This window comes from Bubalus bubalis, chromosome 16 (genome assembly GCF_019923935.1).
Source record: "Bubalus bubalis isolate 160015118507 breed Murrah chromosome 16, NDDB_SH_1, whole genome shotgun sequence".
Taxonomy (NCBI): Eukaryota; Metazoa; Chordata; class Mammalia; order Artiodactyla; family Bovidae; genus Bubalus; species Bubalus bubalis.
Window position 1 is genome coordinate 51,434,125 of NC_059172.1, and position 17,201 is coordinate 51,451,325.

The window sequence follows — 17,201 nt, forward strand, 5'->3', positions numbered from 1 at the left end:
AGGAACTGCTGTCCTTGCATGACTCCACCCCTTCCCCCATTATCCTCTATGCATAACTTAAGGTATAAAAACTACTTTGGAAAATAAAGTGCGGGCCTTGTTCACTGAAACTTGGTCTCCCCATGTCGCTCTCTCTCTCAAATTCTTGCTGAGTCTCCATCTGGAGTGCGGAACCCGCCATGCTTGCTAATTATGCCTGGGCTTCTAAGATCCGACCGGGGAGGCCTCAGTGTCTCCTCTCCTTCGGGAGAACGGAAGGATGCCTGCGGACTACGTAAGTGGTGCAAACTTCTTGTCTTGAAGTTTTATTGGTCTCCCGTGTAAACCAAGCTACTCAGCCTCTTTTCTCCACTGAATTTTCCTACTGAGCTATCCTCATTCTATTATTCTTTATATCCTTAATTAACGTTTAATTAAGCAGTTGTTTCCTGACCCTCGCCTACGCCGTCTCTCCTTCGAATACCCTGGATCAGCCGGGGCTGGACCCCGGCAGTACTGGAGTGGGTATGTGAATTTAATTCACTCTAAATAAGCTGGTGTGTGCATACTAGGTTGCTTCATTCGTATCCGACTCTTTGTGACCCTATGGACCGCAGCCCACCAGATTCCTCTGTCCATAGGATTCTCCAGGCAAGAATATTGGAAACGGTTGCCATTTCCTCCTCCAGGGGATCATCCCAACCCCAGGGATCAAACCTGTATCTCTCACATCTCCTGCATTGCGGGCAGATTCTTTACTATCTGAGTCAAAAGAGTAAAGCAGCTGCAAAAAAGATGAAGTTGACCTTGGGCTCCATCCATGTTCAAATGTCTGAATGCCTGCTCTACTCTTCAGCTGGTTTCCCAGGAATATGGTGCTCAGTTCTTGGGGTTCCACTTTTTAAGAGGTCACCACCAACAAGAGTCCCTGTTGGCACAGTGTAAAAAATCTGCCTGCAATGCAGAAGACACAGGTTCCATCCTTGGGCCCAGAAATTTCCTGAAAAAGGAAATAGCAACCCACTTCAGTATTCTTGCCTGGGAAATTCCATGGACAGAGGAGCCTGGTGGGCTACAGTCCTATAGTCCATGGGGTAGCAAAAGACTCGACTGAGCGACTAAACAACAACCAAGTGAAGTGCTTCCAGAGGACAACGAGGCTGGGGCAGAGAATCAAAAGCTTACAAATCATGTTTAATTAAAAAAAAATCAAGGTTGGGTTTCTGGTGCACAGTAGTGAAGCCATAGGGGAACATGGTAGCTACTTTGAAATACTTGAAGGACTCAAAGGAAATGAGAAACAAAACCGGAATCAACTTAACGAAATCCAGAAGGGCCAAATTAAAGCCAGACAATAGAAGATTAAAAAAAAAAAAATCAGCTCAACTGAAAGAAGGGCCCCTCCCCTGAGCCTGAGCGGTGCCCCCAGTCCAATGGCCTGCCTTGGGAGGTAGACAGTTACCTCCAAAGAAAGCTTTCAAGTTAGAAAGCCTCGCTGGGATATTGTAGATGGGATTCAAGTAATTAGAGGAGGTCGGAGCCCATGTTTTATTGGGTTGCTTCCAAATCAGAGATACTATGAATCTGTGTTTCTTGTCTTCTCTCCCTTCTAGCCTTACATACCCTTTCTATTGCACTGAGTAATTGAAAGATGTTCTTAAGCCATAACCCATGGATTTGACCTATTCCATTCCCCTAACACTGCTTTCCAGCCCTGCTCCCTCCCTCCCTTCCTCCTTGTTGCCATCTTCCCTCGTCCCTCTTGAGGCTGACACAGTACAATGCTTCATGCTTTTCCCACAACTACCCCCTGAAACTAGGTTACGTGAGAAAAAAAGAATAGGAAAAAAAAAAAAAGGACAGAATAATAGGAACTGAAGACAGCATAGTGTGCCTGTTACACTGTGCTGTGAAAACTCTAACACATGCTGGCTTTGGGAAACATGCAGACATTCATGGAACTGACTGGATCGGGTTCACGTGAATTAGCCTCAGCAGTGTCTCATACACTGTTATCTTTCTGCATAACACTCAATGCTTGTAACATATTCCATGTCTGTTTTCCAGGCTCTACTGCTACATTCCAAAGGCCAGACCATGACAGCTTGGCCTCTGCTGTATCCCCATGGAGGCACTCCATTGCTAGCAATTAAATAAATGAAATTTCTCTTGGGACTTCCCTGGTGGTCCAGTGGTTGAGAATCCACCTGCCAGTTCAGGGGACACAGGTTCGATCCCTGGTCTGGGAACTAAGATCCCACACGCCACAGTGCAACTGAGCCCTGAGTTGCAACGACTGAAGCCTGAGAGCCCTAGTATCCGTGCTCTGCAACAAGAGAAGCCACCACAATGAGAAGCCTGGGCACCTTAACTAGAGAGTAGCCCCCACTGGTCACAACCAGAGAAAGCCCATACAGCAATGAAGACCCAGCACAGCCAAAAATAAAAAAAAAAAAAAATTTTTTTAAAGAATTTCTCTTATCTTTCCCCCTACATCTAGATTGATTAAGACTATGCTGATGAAAATCTTGCTTAAGGACAGAGTGCACAAAACTTGAGAGTTAATAGAAATGTCAGGAAACACCTGGCCTAACCATCCCTACCCCACCCCACCCCCATTTGACAGATGAATAAACTAAGGCCAGAGAGAGGAAATACTCGGGAAGTAGCAGAGCTGGAAACCCAAATGAACTCTTCTGGTTTCTGAGACACAGAGTGTTACAAGACTAGAAAACATGGTCTTGGAGCCACCTGAAACAGGGCTCCAATATGCCAAGTCTTCCTCTTACAAATGCCATGATTTTGAGCAAGTTAATCAGGGTCTCCAAGCCTCTGTCTTTAGAAGCAAGTGGGAAAGATGATAGCTTCCACCACGTCACTAGCACACAGAATATGCTCAGTAAGTGGGACCTTTGATAACTATTATCAAGTCCAGAGTTCTGTCCACCACAACAAGAGTCCCCATTCGCGGGGACCAAGGGTCTGTGCCGTCCGCTGCCTATTAAGAACCAGGCTGCAAAGCACGCGTGAGCAGCTGGCAAGCAAGCGAAACTTCATCTGCCACTTCCCATCGCTCCTATTACCTCCTGAACCGCCCCCACCCCCACCTGTGGAAAATTGGTCTTCCATGAAACCAATCCCTGGGCCAAAAAAGGTTGGGGACTGCTGCCATACAACACACAGGCCCTTGGCTTTGTGCCTGTAGGAAAAGCCATGCATCTGTGCTAAGTGGAGAAAAAGGTGGTGACACAGCAGCTCTGAGTGTCTGCTGTATGCGTTTCCATTCTTAATTTAAAGTGCCTGCTGTATGCTTTTCCATTCTTAATTTAAAGCATGGAGGAGGGATTTCCCTGGCGGTCCCTGGCTAAGACTCCGTTCTCCCAATGCAGGGGGCATGGATTCAATACCTGGTTGGGGAACTAAGCTCCTGCATGAAGCACAGAGTGGCCTAAAAAATAGTTATTAAAAAAATAATAAAGCACAGAGGAGTGACATTCAAATGGTCAGAACAACTGTGATTCACACAGATGCCCTCTTTCAGCTAGGAGCACATGGCTGAGAAGGAAAATCCATTTCATTCAAGTTTAGTATCTTTTGTGAGTCTTGCCTTTGGATAGCTAACCTTTCCGCTCCATTCCCTAGCATAGGGGGCTTCCCCAGTGGCTCAGCCATGGGTTTGACCCCTGAGTCAGGAAGATCCCCTGAAGGAGGAATTCTCCTCCAGTATTCCAGTATTCTTGCCTGGAAAATTCCATGGACGGAAGAGCCTGGCAGGCTATGGAGCATGGGGTCACAGAGTCAGACACGACTGAGCGCACGCACACCCTGCGTTAGGGCCACTCATATAGAGAAAAAGAGAGAATCATTAAGTACACACTGTGCTGCGCTGTGCTTAGTCACTCAGTCAGACTGACTGACTCTTTGTGACCCCATGGACTGTAGCCTGCCAGGCACTTCTGTCCATGGAGATTCTCCAGGCAGGAATACTGGAGTGGGTTACCACATCCTCCTCCAGGGGATCTTCCCAACCCAGGTATCGAACACAGGTATTCCGCATTGCAGGCAGATTTTTACCATCTGAGCCACCGGGGAAGCCCATGACTACTGGAGGGGGTATCCCATCCCTTCTCCAGGGGATTTTCCTGACCCAGGAATCAAACTGGGGTCTCCTGCATTGCAGGTGGATTCTTTACCAGCTGAGCTACCAGGGAAGCCCAAGTATATACTGCTGCTGCTGCTGCTGCTAAGTCACTTCAATCGTGTCCGACTCTGTGCGACCCCAGAGACGGCAGCCCACCAGGTTCTCCTGTCCCTGGGATTCTCCAGGCAAGAACACTGGAGTGGGTTGCCATTTCCTTCTCCAATGCATGAAAGTGAAAAATGAAAGTGAAGTCGCTCAGTCGTGTCTGACTCCTAGCGACCCCATGGACTGCAGCCTACCAGGCTCCTCCGTCCATGGGATTTTCCAGGCAAGAGTACTGGAGTGGGGTGCCATTGCCTTCTCCGAAAGTATATACTAGCTCCCAGCTATTCTGGGTGGTCCTTGAGGACACAGGGCAGGGAGCATGTCCAGTTCAGAGGTCCATCACTGAGGGAACTCAAGACAACAGGGCGTGTTGACAATGCCCCCTTCCCTTACAGCTTGCTTCCCTGCCTCCAGAACTGCTGCTTCTAATGTTCCCAGACCAGCACCTCACTTCCCTGGTGACAGAGACCCCTTCTCCTCTTTCGTGATGATGTTACCACTGAGATGTCACACTCCAGAGGCCCTGTGACTCAGTTCCTCCCATGGAACCTCCCTGCTTCCTGCAGGCAGCACACACTCCACCTTCCCAGCATTAATGCTTGGTCTTCCCAGAACGACTCATCAAACTGGAGATTGATCATTCGGTTTGCACAAGTGAGATAAATTCTGGAATTTGGCTGCCGACGTTTTGAGCCATTTATCTTTGGATTTTCATAACAGCTATCATCCTGGTGTGACATAGACAAGACAGAGGAGGTGCTTCCCAAGATAAATCAGCCTAAAGGAAATGAATGCAATAATTTTATCTTATTGGATCTATTTATTATACTGTCAGAGGAATTCAGAAGCTGAGGAGGAATGATCGAAGGGAAGTGAGGTTTATTTGTCAAGGTAGACACTGGGGTTCTTTTAGAGCAGTTCTTGGGAATGATCAAGAAGTAGAAATGGGTGGGAGGGAAAACGATCACGCTGATTAATATGGTAGGTGGAATCCCACGCAAATTCTGTGGGTGTAACAGTTGCAGAACTGAACCTCAAGAATAGTGAACTGCAATAATTCCACACATGTTACTTTAGTTAAGTAGCAGTTACTGAGTCTCCAAAACCCCACGGTAATTCTAAAACACAGCAAGACTTGGACACAGGATGAGCAGAGATAGCAGCCCAGACACAATCCCTGTGGGAGGAAAGAATTCAGATTTAAAGGACTTGGTCCAAGTCCCTCACTTCCCTTACCCCAGAAAGTTCCTGTTCCTTCAACGGCCACGAGACACTGCCCTTCCCCATCTGGCTTTGTCTCGTCTAACAGCTAAGAGACGTGTCCACCTCTTTGCTTTTTTCTAAGAATCATTGTTTTTATTTTTAAAATTTTTGGTTGTGCTGCACATGGGCTTTCTCTAGTTGTGGTGAGCACGGGCTACCCTCCAGTGGGGGCACAGTGGCTCAGCAGCCTACGGTTCATGGGCTTAGTTGCCCCAGGGTATGTGGGATCTTCCCAGGCGAGGGACGGAACCCATGTCCCCTGCACCGGCAGGTGGACTCTTAACCACTGAGCCACCAGGGAAGCCACTGCTTTTCTTGGGGTTGGGTATTTTGCCACCTCTACTGCCTGGCACAGGTTGCTATTAATGGAAAGCAGTCTAATCTCCAAGCCTCCGATAGAGACAAACCTCTGTGGCACACACTGTAGGTTGGCTACTTCAACACTCATTTCAAATGCCCTCTTTCCGTGCCCTTACGTATTATGGAAGCTGAAAAGAATAAATACTTTTTTCAGCCTCCTTTGCAGCCAGTGGTGGGTCTTCCCAGCTCTGGTCAATGACACAGGAAGGCAAGTGTCCTGGGAAGCTTCTGGAAAACCTAGGCTTCCTTAAAAAGGGACAGACAGCACTGGCACCACCACATTCCCCTTCTCTCCACCTTGAACATGAACTTGATATGTGAGCTGGAACAACCTTCTCATGACCACAAAGTAGCAGCGTGAGGATCAAAGGCAAAACTGGAGAGGATAGTGTAGTGGAAACGACCCTGGGTCTTCAACTGCCTAAACCAATGCCAGGAACCACTTTTTCTCTGGGCTTCTTATTGCATGAAAAATACCATCACATATTTGTGTAAGCTGATATTGATTTTTTGGTAAACTGAAAACAGACACTTCTAATTGGACTACTTTCTTGATGCAATCATTTGCAACCAGACTAGATCTGCACATAAATATGATTATGACATTACCTTGCTCAAATTCCTCAATAGCCTTCCCTTGCCCTTAGAATAAAGTCTAAGGATCTTAGCATGTACATAAGGTCCCTCGTAACCTTATCAAGTGTACCTACCAAGACATCTTATCTCCTTCAAACCCCCGCTCATATTTCACTTGTGTAATTCTAAAACCCTTAATGCTTCCTATGAAAACCACACTTTCTTTGGCCCCTGTCACTTTGCTTAGGTTTGCTCTGCCTAAAAGGTTCTCCCCACTTTTCTTTGCCTGTACTCTCTCTCTCTTTCTTTTATGGCTATGCCAAGTCGAACACAGGATCCTAGTTCCCCGCCAGGGATGGAATCCGTGTATCCTGCAGTGGAAGCCTGGGGTCTTAACCACTGGACCACGAGGGAAGTCCCTGCTCTCTATTATCCTACAATCGATCCTAAACGCTTAAGCATCACCCACTCCAGGAAATGTTTCTCCAGACTCCCAGGAGGGCTGGGTGCCCCTCTTCTCTATTACTAAAGCACCTGTACATATTTCTGTCATTGTCCTACTCCTATCAGAGATGCTGCTGCTGCTAAGTCGCTTGAGTCGTGTCCGACTCTGTGCGACCCCATAGATGGCAGCTCATCAGGCTCCGCCGTCCTTGGGATTCTCCAGGCAAGAGTACTGGAGTGGGGTGCCATTGCCTTCTCCTTATCAGAGATGAACTGAGTGCAAATCTAACTTCTTCCCTAAAGAGTGAATTTGTCTGACAACAGGGCCTATGACTTTACTCTTCTTTAGTAAAGAAGTAAGATTCTTTCCTTTACTTTTTATTCTTTCCAATTTCTTTACTTACTTTTTCTTTAATTTACTTTTTTACTTTACTCAACCCAACCCTAATATTTACCAGAGATGTTATTGTGTTTCAGATGTACATATATGCACACATATACATATATGTTCCTGAGTGGGCACATTTTTGTCTCAACTATTCATTCATTCATTCATTTTTATGAAAGAAAAGAAGAAAAACCTCAGTAATCCAAAAGTCCTAAGTCGTGAAGATAGAAATCTGAAGAAAAACAGCCAAATAGAAATCTCTTTACAGTGTTGTAAAGACAGCAATGTGTTCACCTGCTTGAGGAAAAAGATGGTTCCAAAGATAAATGAACAGTCATTGCCATCCAGTCAACATCGAGGTGAGCTTAAGGATAATATGGACTTTCGCGTTTAAGGGTAGAGAACTGAGTTGGGGGGGAGCAGGGAGGGTATGGGAAGGAGGTAGTAAATGCACCAATGAAAAGAGCCGGTTTTTAAAAGTTGTTCTCATCCAGGTATCATTAGAATATGATGCTATACTATCCCAGTGGACTGGCAGAGCTCCCTTCTGTCTTTGCAACAAAAAGTTGCTACATCTTTTCTTTCCAATTTCTTCAGTTTATTCTTCTGTCTATAAGCTACATCTTCAAGAATGTTTAGCCCACTTTGAGAAACCAGAATTTTGGGTTATTTCTCTGCCCCTGTTACTAGTATTTTCATTTTCCTCTGCTTTGGCCACTGACCTTGTAAAATGGGCAGCCTGTGCTACGGTGACCATCATCTCTCCTTTTGCTCATTATTCCCCTGCAATAGGGCTGCTGTCCCACTGCATTACGGAAATGTGTTTGTTCTCTGAGATCAAATTCAACCATCAAATTCCTCTTGGTCTGAAGTCTCCTTTTCTTCTCTGTTGCATCTTAACACCCATGATCACACCCATGATCTCCTTTTCTCCTCACTTTCTTCAAACTCTCTACTTCTGAGCTTTGGTGACTTGACAGTAACCCAATTCCCCGGTCAGTCATTCTTTGACTTAAAAAAGATATATTTATCTGGTTGCACCAGGTCTTAGCTGTGGCACACAAGATCTTTAGTTGTAGCATGCAAGTCCTTAGTTGCGGCATATGGGATCTAATTCCCTGACCAAAGATGGAACCTAGGCACCCTGCATTGGGAGGGCAGCATTTTACCCACTGGACAACCAGGGAAGTCCCTGACTTTTTCATAGGCTTTCCTTCTTCCCCCATCCCTTAGACATGGGCATTCTCCATATAGATAAATGAATGTCTTTGTCAGAGGAACACCTACCCCTCGATGTGAACTCCAGAAAAACTTAAGATAGGGGGACATGACAGAGGCAACCAGTTTGAAAATTTATCAGAGAAGGTTTTAAAATCCATCGATAACTCCCAGACAACAGAGTGAATATTTTGAGTTTACAAGAGAAGGTCCCAGCTCCTGAGCCTGATATCAGTGAGGCTATAATCTACATTTTCAACCTTATCTCTCACTCTTTTCTTCCAGAACACCTCTGAAGAGTAGACATTCTTTAAACACCTTTCTTTTTTATAAATTCAAATTTCATTATTTGCTCAATGTGGGAAATATCTGAATCACAGAATTGAGGAAAATCAACTTTGTTTTATGTAAACTATAAAAAGCCAACCAAATCATGTTTGATAAAATGAACAATTTTAAATTAGAAGCCAATATATAATGTCTCTCTCCCAGAGAAACCCTGGATATATAATAACTTTCATTTTGTCTTTTATTAACAATATTTGGGCATAATAATTTTATCTTTTTTCATGTTATTTTCAAAGCAACAACAGAGGTAAGAAAATATCCTTTACTCTTGAAAATATTTTTGGCATGGTCTTAGCTGCTAAGTTGTGTCTGATTCTTTTGCAACTCCATGGATATAGCCCACGAGGCTCCTCTGTCCATAGGATTTCCCAAGCAAGAACACTGGAGTGGGTTGCCATTTCCTTCTTCACATCAAACATCTCTGATAAAACAGATGAGCACACAAAACTTTCATTCATGGATAATACCATCTGCCCCAACCCCAAATATTCTCTACTCTTCAACAATATAACACGCCTTGAACTTGCTCATCCTTATGTTTTGTTTGTATCACCCTCCTTGTCTGAAACACTTTTCCCACTTATTTTTCATCTATGTAAACCTTGCCCACTGTTCAAGATCCCATGTGAGTTTTGCTTTCTTTGAAACCTCCCCTCCTTATTAATACAATATTTATTATGCTTCACATACTGGGTATTTAGTGTTTTCTTAATTATTTTTAAATGACCTCTTGCCCAGCAACTCTTAAAGTGACGTGAGGATGGGAGGCATCTTATGCTTCTCTGTACCGCCACCTCCATAAGCCTAACTTCAAACCTTTGACGGAGGCAATGTCCAGTAAATAGTTTCCGAGAGCTTTATTTCATGTCACACAGTTGTGTTGGAAGCTCAGGCTTGAAATCAGACCTAGATTAAAATCTCAGCTCTGAATGCTAGTTAAATAACTTTGAGGAAGTCCTTACGTCCCCCAAACCTTGGTTTTCTTATCTGTGAAATTAGAAAACTACCAGTACTGACTCAGGATGGTGTTGTAAACTAAGTGAGACCAGGACTGCACTGTGCTTAGCAAAGGGTTTGGTCCATGATACAGTTTTCAATAAAAATCACTGATGACAATGATGAAGAGGATGATAATTCTTCAGGTATAGACCAGATCTGGATCAATGCCAAGGTCAAATGGATAGCTTTTATTGACACTGTGTCTTCTCTGAGGGAAGTTCACTCACAGAAGAGTATTTTCTTGCTGTATGTGACACGGAGAAAGAGAGATGCCATCATGTCCCACCTAGGCTGTGGCAACTAAGCGACAGAGCTTTAAGTAATGTTTTATGCAGTTCCTTCCTAGGGTTGGCTCTCCCACATCTGTTGCTAAGCACTCAGCACAGAGTGACAGTCCATCAGCCCTACACTGGGGTGATCTGGAAACAAAAGCAGAGGGTACCTGGTAGCTGCTTTGCAATAATTTAATCAAATGGCAGACAAGTGCTCCAGGAGGCTATTAACCAAAGAGAGGTACAGGCTGTCATACCTGTAGGGTCAGCGATCTGAAGGATGCCAAGACTGTCTTTAACTTCCCTTCCTGCGTTAGACGTGACTTAGGCTGCTCTCCAGCTTTCATTCCAAAGATAGTAAATCTGTGGTTGGAAATCTCTGAACTTTAATGATATCCATGTTTGAGAGGTGGCTCCTTGAAACTCTGGACTGTGGTTTCAGTTAAGAGTTCAACACAGACAGTGGTTTCTCATGAGAAAAGAAGGGGCCTCTGGGTAGTAGAGTCCTGTTTGTGTTTCGTCTCTGAGACTCCACAGTACAATGGTCCTTCTTGGAAAACTAGACTCAGTTTGACTGGGGCAGGGGATAACTGGGCAGACAAAACAGAAAATTACTGAATGAGTAATTTAAGAACAGATGGAAACAAGAGCACAGATAACATAGGGACAATCCAGACAACAAACACATACTTCATAACATTTTGGAAGCAGTTAGTAGCATTTGAACAAGACCAGGAAAACTTTCAAAGCATAGAGACCATCAATATACTGAAACGCCTTACCACATCTCACATCTCACAGCTAGCATGTCTAAATACACACTCAGTAAAGCTATTAGCATGGATGGCTACAAGGCTGTTAACTGACATTTTGTCCAGATGGGGTTCTCCCTGGGGAAACCAAATCAGAAAACAAAATAATCAGCCAATAGGAAACAATTCTCAGAATGACCATGTGTTCTGTAGAGCTAAACTGTTAAGGACCTCAAGCTCTGGCAAAAAGAGCCTGGATGATTTCTTTGAGGGTTCCACAATATAGGTTATTAACTCATGTTCCAAGGAGACAGAGAAGGGAGACCAGGAAACTTTCTCAACAGACTTCCATAATTTTCCTATGGGCTGTTTAACTGGTTTCCATATATTTTCTTATTTATGGTCAAATGATCCTCTCCCATCTATATATATAAGAGATATACCTTGAAGACTTCCATCTTTCTAAGCATGTTTTACCCTGTTTCAGCATGCCTTTGCTGAGGAATGAAGAAAGTCTGAGAGTTAGAGACATTTGCTTAGTACCAGCTTCTGCAGCCCTAAGCATAAAGTGAAAAAAAAGTAAAGTGAAAGTGTTAGTCTCTCAGTCGAGTCCAACTCTTTGAGACCCCACAGACTGTAGCCCGCCAGGCTGTTCTGTCCATGGAATTCTACAGGCAAGAATACTGGAGTGGGTTGTCATTCCCTTCTCCAGGGGATCTTCCTGACTCAGGGATTGAACCCAGGTTTCCCTGCATTGCAGGAGGGTTCTTCACCATCTGAGCCACCAGGGAATCCATCAAACAGACTGACAAGGCAGTAACCTGGGAGAACTTTCACTTTTTCTGAAAGGGAAAGCACTGACTCAGATTCCCCTGCTAGGGCAGGTCATACAGGGACACTGTGCGACACCTTAGCAGGCCAGAAGCTGGGTGATCGATGCCTAGTCACCAGGGAAATCTGTGCACATGTTACTGAAAATTCATCCCCACCCCCCAACCTTTCCAGCTATAACATCACACAAACTGTATTGCTGCTATGCCTGGTTACAGCCTCTCTGCTATGTAAGAGACCAAAACTGTTGTAGAAAAGGTCAGCTCACAATTATCTTTTTTTTTTTTTCCCCTTGTTTTGGGCCTGCCATGCAGCATATGGGATCATAGGTTCCCCAACCAGGGACTGAACCCATGCCCCCTGCATTGGAAGGCAAAGTCTTAATTACTGGATGGCCAGGGAAGCCTCAGCTCACATTTATGAACACGAATTTTAAAGTTTATTTATTTATTTATTTTGGGGGCTGTGCCTTAGTTGTGACATGTGGGGTCTAGTTCCCTGACAACGGGTTGAACCCAGGCCCCCTGCATTGGGAGTGTGGAGTCTTAGCCACTGGACTGGCAGGGAAGTCCCCTGTATATGATTTTTTTTTTTTAATGTGTGGTAGTAAAAACAACATTTACCTGCTCAGATTGCTCTCCTTTAAACACATACCCACAGACAACCAGGGGAGGAAGAGACAGGAGGGAGCGCAGGATGAAAACATTACAAGATCTACATGGAAGGCAAACCGAGGACCAGAATACTCAACAGGCAGCCCTGCAAGCTGTCACCAAAATGGGAACGCCATTCTTCAAAATAGGCTTCTCCAGGCCCTGGAGATTCTGTTGCTGACTCTCAATTCTGGGTCAGGAGATGGGGGCGCTGGTCCCACCCAGGTCTGCCAAAAACCAGTTTTATGCACTTGGATGACTGATTTTCTCTGAGCCTCATTTTCCTCCTTATCTGTAAAAGGTTAGAAGAGATGATTCTAGGCTCCTAAATAGCCAGGAATACACAAAAGAGAAGACAAAGAAGGCAACTGAGATCCTAATTTTTAATATTTCTTATCCAGAATTTATCATAAAATGAAGGAAAGACTGAATTATCAGGACACTCTTATCGTTTACTGGGTAATGTGTCTGTATCCATGTCGAAGCCTTACATTTAGTCTCCTCCGGGAACAGTAATGGAAGAAGGTAAAAATACCTGGAAGAAAGGATAACGGACTGACAAAGATGTTTTAAAACCTTGCTCTGGTGCTCTGTAATTGAGTTAAACAAATAAACAGGCAGATGAAACTCCTGATTTCTAAAGCTCTTTTTGGATGACACCAGCTGTTCATAGATACCTAGAGACTTGTGTTCGTTTGATCTGCATGTAGAACAGAGACATGCAGCTGCACCAAAATACAGACGTTGTGATGATGAAGCAAGTGACACCTAGAAACAGGGTGGGAAGTCGGGGGTCCTCTGAGACTGAGCCTGGGCATGGGGCTCAGGGAGTCAGGATAGACAAGGCACAGACAACTCAAATAGGACAAGCAGAAAGGGCCAGATAGCCCGCTGATACTGTTCCGTGAATGACAGAAAGATCTTTTGTCTGCCTCAGCAGGTCCGTCATTTGCTTGGCTTCTGGTGACAATACTTATAGAAAGCATGTGGCTCGGTTATCAACCCTATGGAATATGTCAGCTTGGATGAAAATGGAAACCGTTGTGACCTGGCTGGAGTGGAGGGATGGGGAATGGTCTAAAAAATTCACTTCATGAACATAAAATTTCATGAAGCCAGTGCTGTGCTTAGTCGCTCCACCGTGGACTGTATAGCCCTCCAGGCTCCTCTGTCTATAGGGATTCTCCAGGCAAGAATACTGGAATGGGTTGCCATGCCCTCTTCCAGAGGATCTTTCCAACCCAGGGATTCAAACCCAGGTCCCCTACATTGCAGGTAGATTTTTTTACCATCTGAGCCACCAGGGAAGCTCTATGAAGTCAGAGCTAAGGACAAATTTAAGGCAATATTTAACTGAAAAGCTCATTCCAAAAAAAAAAAAAGAAATATATTCTATGGCTTGGACTTTCAAAAGTCCCAGATGGAAAAAGCTTACAATCTTATGTTTTAGAAATTTTTCAAAATATTGTCAACCGGGGTCTACAACTGTACATCCTCATAAAACCTAGTGGCAGGTTTGACATATAAGATGTCATCCAACACAGTATTCTGTTTCCAGTGAGGCCCACACTTAACTAATCCCAGATGGATGAGGACTATCCCCATGTTGAATTCACAGCCTTTCTTGGTCACCTGCTGCTGCTGCTAAGTCGCTTTAGTCGTGTCCGACTCTGTGCAACTCCATAGACGGCAGCCCACTAGGGTCCTCTGTCCCTGGGACTCTTCAGGCAAGAATACTGGAGTGGGTTGCCATTTCCTTCTCCAATGCATGTAAGTGAAAAGTGAAAGTGAAGTCACTCAGTCGTGCGCGACTCAGCAACCCCATGGACTGCAGCCTACCAGGCTCCTCCGTCCATGGGATTTTCCAGGCAAGAGTACTGGAGTGGGTTGCCATTGCCTTCTCCGTCTTGGTCACCTACCCAACAATAAACAGCTCCATCTTTTGATAGTACAATTAAGGCAATGCTAATTTAAGGGGGCTGGTCACTGACATGCATCCTCTTATCCAGATATCAACCCTAGAATCTCAAAGGACCTCTGAAATGTGTCACCAGGATCTCAAACTCCAACCCTTTTCTTTGAAATTTCTCACTCTATTCCTCTCTTCAACCTCTTCTTCTGTCTCCTCATTCTCTCAGGTTATTGATCATCTTTTGGTTTCACTTGGCTCTAGGTCACCCTCCTCGAGAACAGTCTCACCTGCACTCTTGATGCCAAGTGGTTTTGCCAAACCTTTCCAGTACATCTCCTCCCAGAGAGAAATCCAACCAGCTGCTCGCTTTGCCCAGGGATCAGCTCTATACGGAAAACTTTTGGCTTGTCCACAATCACCTTAGCTTCTCCAAGGTGATTCTTCCCTCTACAAATTTAATCTTTTCTATTCATTTATTTTTAATTTTTAAATAGATTCTATTGCCTATTGAGTTCTCAGAAACCCTGCTCTTAGCTGTCTCTTTCCTGTATCTTTAATCTCTCCCTTTCTAACTACCTGCCCCCCTTTATGGACAGGCATTTTCAAGTGCTTCCCATCATTTAAAAAAATCTTGTTTTTATTCCTACTTATCTTCTAAATGTCCTCCTTTTCTTCAAATGTTGAGAGCAGTGTCCCTAACTCCCTGCTGCCTTCAATTCCTCAACTCTGGGCAATGGCACCCGCCTCCTCCAAGTCAATCACCTTGAAATTTCTCCATTCTTCAACTCACCACCCCACTTCCTACTTTATTCTCAGAAAATGACTTCACCTCCTAGAGGAGACAGAAGTTACCTCTTAAAGTCACCCCGAAGTTATTTCTTGAAGTGACACCCAGTGGTCCTTCACATGAGCACTTTTGAAAGCAGCAATTATCTTTTGCTACTTTCCTATTTTTCCCAAGAAAGGGGCACTCCTTCTTTCCCCTTATAGGGTTTTAATGAGAATTCAATCAATTAATTAATAAATGTAAGATACCTAACATAACGCTTACATGTGCTCAGTCACTCAGTCGTGTATGACTCTGCGACTCCATGGACTGTGCCCTGCCAGGCTCCTCTGTCCATGGGATTCTCCAGGCAAGAATACTGCAGTGGGTTGCCATGCCCTCCTCCAGGGGATCTTCCCGACTCAGAGATCGAACCCGTGTCTCCTGCATTGGCAGCCAGATTCTTTACCACTGATCCACCTGGGAAGCCCCAACACAATGCTTGCTGCCGCTGCTGCTGCTAAGTCGCTTCAGTCGTGTCCGACTCTGACTCTATGCAAATCCAGAGACAGCAGCCCACCAGGCTCCCCAGTCCCTGTGATTCTCCAGGCAAGAACACTGGAGTGGGTTGCCATTTCCTTCTCCAATGCATGAAAGTGAAAAGTGAAAGTGAAGTCGCTCAGTCGTGTCCGACTCTTAGCAACCCCATGCACTGCAGCCCACCAGGCTCCTCCGTCCATGGGATTTTCCAGGCAAGAGTACTGGAGTGGGGTGCCATTGCCTTCTCCAATACAATGTTTAGCAGGCCATAAATAATATTGGTTCTTTTGAAAAAATATCTTATTGAAGTATAGTTGATTTACAACATTGTATTAATTAATTACTTCTGTACAACAAAGTGATATATATCTAGTATATACACCAGTATATATACCAGTTTCGTGTGTGTGTATAATATATATATATATAAATGTGTATATATTCTTTTCCATTATGGTTTATCACAGGATATTGCAAATAGTTCCCTGTGCTACACAGCAGGACTTTGTTGTTTATAATATTCATTCTTATTCATTCTTCCCTCTACAAATTTAATCTTTTCTATCCATCTATTTTAAATTTTTTAATAGAGTCTATTGCCTATTGAGTTCTTAGAAACCCTGCTCTTAGCTGTCTCTTTCCTGTATCTTTAATCTCTCCCTTTCTAACTAGCTGCCCCCCTTTATGGACAGGCATTTTCAAGTGCTTCTCGTCATTTAAATAATCTTGTTTTTATTCCTACTTCTCTTCTAAATGTCCTCCTTTTCTTCAAATGTTGAGAGCAGTGTCCCTTAACTCCCTGCTGCCTTCAACTCCTCAACTCTGGGCAAGAGCACCCGCCTCCTCTTGCTCCATCTTCCTTTATGACTTCATTAAAACCGTTTTGGCCGAGTTTACGAATGACCCGCTGCATCTCTACTCCAACAGCCTCTTTTCAATCCTCATCCTGTTCAGACTCTGATCTCATTACCTTCCCTTTCAACTCTGCTTCTTTTCTGAAACATCATATCTGAATTTGCAGCTCCTGACCTAGTTAGGATAACATCAAGCTAGAACACTAACGCAAGCCGTGGCTCCTCCCTCCCTCAGCCTCCACCATCCACCTACTACCAAATTGTGATGACTCTTTTGAAAAACTAATTCTCAAATCCAGAGAGTCTACTCCAACCTTTCTTGCCAGAGCTCAGACTCATCTCAAACCTCACCTGGACACTCAGCAGCCCCTTGATGGCAACTGGCTTTCAGACTCCCTGTGTTTTGGTTACTCCCCACATCGATGCCCGAGTTAAGTCTCCCAAATACACTCATCTGTTTTTCTCACTCTCCTCCTAGAGAGTGTTCAGGGCTCCCCCTTGCCTCTCTGAAGTTCAGCTGTGAAATGGGACCTTAAGAGTCAACTCCAAGTTCACTGCTCTGTCCTCACAAGCCCTCCTGCAGCACACCCCGTGGTCTGAAGTATCAAACACCCCACAACTTCTTGTTTCTGCACAGGCTATCTGACCAAAATACAATTTCACCCTTTCTCATCTGGAACCTGTCTACTCTCCCTTTAAAGCCCCAGCTCAAATATAACCTCTTCTGAAAAAGCCTTCTCGGCTTCTCCTGGGCTGTTTGGCTCTCTATTCCTGTATTGCCTTATTCTTACCTCTTAAGA

The 17,201-nt window shown here is 44.5% G+C and overlaps 1 long non-coding RNA gene across 1 annotated transcript; it reads left to right on the top strand.

Annotated features, from left to right (window-relative positions):
* The first annotated feature begins 224 nt into the window (after nucleotides 1-224).
* Nucleotides 225-2,146, top strand: LOC123329629. The gene is made up of 2 exons (XR_006545161.1): nucleotides 225-274; nucleotides 2,047-2,146. It is a non-coding gene; the product is annotated as an uncharacterized LOC123329629 (long non-coding RNA).
* The last annotated feature ends 15,055 nt before the right edge of the window (nucleotides 2,147-17,201 follow it).